This window comes from Desmodus rotundus, chromosome 12, assembly GCF_022682495.2.
Source record: "Desmodus rotundus isolate HL8 chromosome 12, HLdesRot8A.1, whole genome shotgun sequence".
NCBI lineage: Eukaryota > Metazoa > Chordata > Mammalia > Chiroptera > Phyllostomidae > Desmodus > Desmodus rotundus.
In genome coordinates, this window is record NC_071398.1 from 87,685,431 (window position 1) to 87,691,430 (window position 6,000).

Sequence of the window (6,000 nt, forward strand, 5' to 3'; positions counted from 1 at the left end):
CATCTACATGGGGGTAAAGGTATGTAGAAATGTCTAGAAACATAAGAGTTGTACACAGAGGAATTCCTGCCTCTTTGCTGGTGTATGCAGGTCACTCCATAAATATTTGTTGATTGAATAAATGAATGAATGACAAGTTTACAAGTAGTTATCCCTTTAGGGAGTTATAGGTAATTTTTTCCCTTTACTTCTTTGCAATGCTCTATATTTAATGAAATTTAATTCAAGAGCATGAATTATCTTTGTAATAAATGAGAATACTATAACGCATAGTCATGCCGAGAAACATAGGAATTTTGAAACAAAAGAGAAAATATAGACATCCCATAACCCAACTAAAAATAACTTGTGTCTTGTTTTCTTACTATGTTTTACTTAGTGCATTCGGCAATGAAAAATATATGTTACGGGAAAATGGCAAGCTTAATATTGTACAGCTAGTTATTATTGGGGTTAAGTCTAGAATCCAGGTCGCTTGGTTGTCAGGCAAGTAATTTTTCCATTACACTGAACTGCTCAGAATTCCAGAACACTAACGAATACGTGAAGAACGTGGTCATTGCAATATTCACTGGTATGTGGCTCCTTACTTAGAAATAAAATGATGTGATGATTATTTGATACTATCAGAAAACTCAAAAGTTCTAAATACTGCATTTTCATGCGACATGAATTGTTTTGAGGGGAGGGATATGAACTTCCTGAAGCTGTTTCCAAACATGGGCATGTTGGGGAGCATGTGTGCATTATAATGGGAAGGGTCAGCTTTCAGACTCCCTGTAAAAGGGTCTGTGGTTTTTAAAAAGTTGAGAATAACTAAAGATATGAAGTCTGCAAGCAAGAGGAGGAAAAAAAAAAAGCCGATGGTAAATAAAAGGCAAAAAGAGAGGAAAAGGAACCACAGCTAATTCTGTCTTCCTCTTTTTTATTCCTGGAACTTATTTTTAATATGCAAATGACTTGGTTTCGTGACTTTGCTTTCCAAGCAATGATACCGACCAGTTAGAAACAGGCCCAAGTGTCTCTGTGTTGTGAACTTCTACACATACTCGGAAATCGATTCAGTAATTTTTGTTTTCTTCCTGAAACGTAAGTGCAAAATACTTCACAAGTGACTTCTTTTTAACATGGTAAATCAATCTTGAAGTAGATTGCACTTAGGTTTCAGGAGAAAAAGAAAAATTATTGAATCGATTTCTGAGTTTCTTGTCCTATAAAATGTGCTTCCCCTGTAGAGAGTTTGTAAAGCTGCTGTGAGCAAATGCAGATCAAACACATCTCTAGGCATTTCACAATTATTGCTTAATTTAAAATTTATCTCTTCCTCCACTCAATGAAAGAAGCAAATAAATATTTCATATCTCAACATCAAACTTGATTGGCAAGGTCTAGGTATCCCTGGAACATAATTTAAAACTCTGAACAGGAGTTGTTTCAACACTACTCTGCAAATATGTCTTGGGCTACAATTTCACATTTATGCAACAAACAGAAATAAACTATAACACAAATTCTCCATGAAAATGTAAATATGCAAATCTTATAACTTAGAATTGACACCCATCCAAATAATGTGCCTCTAGTACTTTCCGTCTGCCTCGGAAGAATACATGCTTACGTCATCAACCAGCAGGCAGAGCATTTCTTGTTCTACAACAGTGTTTGAGGTGAAAACTCATTATTTCTAAGACTAACATGATTATATAGTGTAGGAGACCTAGGTAGGCTAAGCCGCTATTATTTCAAATCCAATGCCCTTTTTTACTGCTTCTTCGAACACAAAGTTACTAAAATAGTATTCACACTCAAAACTTAACTTTATTATTATTTGACCAAGTGTTTTCCAGGATTTAGTTTGGGACTCTGTTATACTTGGCATGCCCATTAACCTAGGGAAAAGGCGAACAGAATACCAGTTGTTTTACAGTTAAACTTTTCAATGCTGTCTTTTTTTTTCCCCAACTAACACTGCAGCACATTAAAAACCTAGGAATGCTTTGCCTAAGTGACTATTACAACCGAAATGACTATTTTTTAAATCAAAACTCAAGCGAGCCCACACTTTCCGTGGCTGACGAGCGTTAGGGCTGTCAAACGCACGCTGCTCACGGGTGGGCGTCCGTGACCCTGGGGTGGCTTCACGTGGAGCTCTAAGGCGCGCCACCACGCTGCCTTTTTGAGCTTTCTTTCGCGGCTGTAAGTGAAGAAAACACCTTCTCCTTCGACTCCCCCTGTGCATTTAGACCCCGGAAATCAAACTGGCGTTTGGGAGAAGAATAGTAAATTCCCTGATCTGCTTCATTTCCAAAGGCTAAGAGCACGGGCAGACTTTTCAAAGCGGTGAATACTAGGATTCCCCTGCGCCCTGCGCTCCTTCCAAGTAAGGCGCAGACGAAAAGCCGAGGAGGGTGGGAGAGAGGAGTGGAGCGGAGCGGGGGTTAGAGGAAATATATTGCTTACAGTTCCCAGAGTCACATGAGCTTCTTCGGGCTCCTTTATGCCTCTAGCTTTCGGTCGGGATCCTTTTTCAGTCGGCGACCACTGAGAAATTAAGCCTCGTCCCTGGTGGGAGGGGCTAAAACGTGGGCTGGTTTCCTTTATTCTTCGCAGAGGTTTTAAGGTGGAATGAAAGAGGAAGCGAGGGGAAGCGTGGTCCCTGCAGAAGCTAGTATGCTAACGTAAGTGATCCCTTAGCAGAACCAGGAGTTTGAAGTCAGAACACGTGCTTAAACGACATGTGGGTTTACAGGTCCTAAATTATATGGATGCTGGCTGTTGTATGTGTCTCTGAGTTTGTTTCTGTGTGTGTGTGTGTCTGGAAGTACTTCTTGTTCTTAAGCAGTTACTGCTTCCTCTTTTTTCCCAAACAAATGAGAACTAAATTGAAAGGATGAACAACCTAGAGCATTTTCATATTCTTAAAAAGGCAAAGTGTATAACCCAAAATATAAAATGAGTACATTCTGAAGATGAACAATAGAAGACCACTTTAAAAATCAAATCTGTTCAAGTATTTCTTTCCCAAACTTAAAACACGTGCGTTGATAACCATTTGTAAATTTAAGATTAAAGGCATATCAGAGACTGTAATATTTATGTTGAGATCTGGGGGTGGGGGGGGGCGGGGACCAAATCAGGTGAAACTACAGTTTTGCAATGTAAATTCAAATACCTGATATCACGGTAACAAAGAAGGTGCTCTTTACATTTATCCAGATTTCAGGAAAATTAATTAGTGTCTTTAAAGATTGATTCATGTAGTATATCTTGTTTTCAAACCCAGCATCTTCTATTTTCACCTTCAATCAAATGCTGAGCACACTCTCCTAGCTTTCTTAGAACATTTTCAAAGAAGATAATTTCTGCAGATCCCATCATTAAGTCTTCTGGATTTTCTGCTTTCTGTAGCTCAACATTCATCCCCCTTCGTTTTTATTTTCTCCCATTAATTCAACCTGATATGTTATAAATCTCTCCTTAGGACAGGCCAATAGTGTATAATGGGGACGAAGAGCTCTCTCTTTCCAAAGAAGCCCCTGAATTTTTTAAAAGGTGATAAAGTGCTAAGTAGAGGAGCAGAGAGTACACTGCTATTTCTCACCTTTTCCTCCAGGTACAACTGGTGAAGGAAAAAATATGCTTTCAGGACATATGCATCCTAATAAGACTGACAGAAGAAAGCCCTTCTTGAAAAACAGCTTCACATGTTCTCATCAGTTTGATAATAAAAGTTGTAGCTTCCAATATTTGAAGAGGATATCCAACAGTGTGTCGCATGTTGAAGATAAGAAAAAATATATTTTTTGTTTTTATTTTTTAATTGATTCTAGAGAGAGAGAGGAGGGGAGGGAGAAAAACAGGGAGAGAAACAATGATGGGTTGCTTCTTGCATTTGCCCCGAATGGAGACCAAACCCACAACCCAAGCATGTGCCCTGACTGTGGATTGAGCCTACGACCCAGGATGATGCCCAACCAACAGACCCAAAACAGCCAGGGGAAAGATAAGGAAAGTTTTTGATTAAATGCTTTTAAAGAAAATTTCAGAGTGTGTTATGGCTAGGGCTAAACCTTATGGGAGATGTTTGCCTCTTTCCAGGCTGACTAAATCAGGCTGACTTATCTCCATGCTTGCAGTGAATGAAATCTTCTGCAAGCGTGTCTCACCCTCTGTGTAACTGGCGTAGGACCCCTCCCCTCTCCCCATGCTGTGATTCTGTGGCCTCCATGCCCACAACTGTTTTGGCTTCCCACCTATGACCTCATTGTTCACATAGACCCCAAGATGCATAACCCAAGTTCAGATTTATTGTCCTTATTTTGTCTATCCACACCCCCCTAAAAGAATATTTCCAGTATTAGCCTACTGGCTCCAAGAACCTCTGCCTCCCCCTCAGGTAGGAGAGACCCTACCCTCATAGCCTACCTAAGGCAGTGAGACCAACTCGGTCTGAAGAACGCTCTTCCTTGGATCCGTCCGCTGATGAAGATCAGTTAGGAGAAGGAATAACTGTGGAAATCACCTGAAACTGGGAAATATTGGAGCAGCCTCTAATTTAAATTCGACCCCACCTTTTGCATTATTGGCAATGAGTTTCATACCATTTACGAATAATTACCAACAACTTAGAATTTTAGACTGAGAATAATAAGTTAATTTTAGCACTGGATGAGTGAGCAAAAGGAACAGCCTCAAAACTGGTCAGATTAACTACCAAGGAAATACCTACTTGTCAAAACCCATGGCTCAAAAAGCAGAGAAGAAGAACCTTATGTTTTCATGATTGATTTTTCTTCTTTTATAGACAGTTGTTTCTAATCTCTTTTTATGACCTTCCACTTCATCTGTCCTGTACTCTAAAACTACATGAAAGTGGTTTGTTGCCCATACACTTGGACATGAACAATGAAATAGTATTTGGTACTTAAATCCATACATCCAGTAAAAATAATTATCCAGCATGCTAATCAGCATTCCATTAGGGTGCTAAGAGACAGTCGAATAGGGAAATCTAGTCCAGATTGTGGATGGGCATTAACAGAGAAGATTCTCAATGGCCACCAATTAAACAGTTTTGCTTATAATAATTTGCTTATAATGCCCCTCTTACCCACAGCTGTGCTTGAGTATCCTGGTCTATAATGCAAGTATATTATGGTAAAGTAATAAGTTCTTAGTACTTGTCTGTGAATATCATTAATGTGAGTCATTCCTCTCTTTACATACTAGCAAAATCAAGTTAGTTGAGACATCTGAATCAAGGTAAAGTGAAGTCATTCTCACCTATGAACTTTCTTGGCCCTGAGCTATTTCATTCCACACAGAGTCCGTTCTCCTTGCACAGCTTTCCCTTAAATTCCGCTGCACTAATCCTACGAATCCTGGAAGCCTTAACTCAATTACCACCTTGGGTAGAAAGTGTCTCCACCCACTCCCCTTTTCAGCATGAATAATCCTTCCACTTGAATAAGAACGTTTAATAGAACACTGAACAATTTGTATTATACTTGACTATACAAGAAAAGATATTTTATGCTCCGTGATGGCAGGAGACTAGCCTTCTTTATTTTGGTAAACCCTCCCCAAACCCAACCGCAAGCCCATAACAATCAGGAGCTCAAAGGATGTTTGTTAAATTTGTTATCCATGACATTGGGTTGAAAGATATCGTAAACTTGACACAGCACTCTACTTCTCACTGTCATTTTCAACTTTACTAAAGAAGAAAAAGGTTATTTTTAGGACCACTCCACCCCCACCCCCACACTAATAACATTCTGGATATAGGAGGCCAATCAGAGAGAAGAGTGAAATGAACCCTAAGTGAAATATATTTACAATGAACATAGATATTAAATGTCACAATGAAAAACAGATCGAGGGACAGAGTATCTGCAAACAATAAGAACTACATTTTAATGGCTAAATATGTACTAGAAGTTATTACTTATACTTTTGATGTAAATTGACTACATCCATACAGTTAGAATAATATTTTGA

General features: G+C 39.0%; 1 protein-coding gene across 1 annotated transcript in view; it reads right to left on the minus strand.

The window, feature by feature from the left end:
* The window catches only part of PLA2G4A (phospholipase A2 group IVA), a 141,746-nt gene extending 139,131 nt beyond the window's left edge, over positions 1-2,615 (minus strand). The window contains exon 1 of the mRNA XM_045188663.3: positions 2,461-2,615. The gene's annotated coding sequence lies outside the window, so the exon portion shown is untranslated. The remainder of the gene's footprint in view (positions 1-2,460) is intronic.
* Between the last annotated feature and the right edge of the window lie 3,385 nt (positions 2,616-6,000).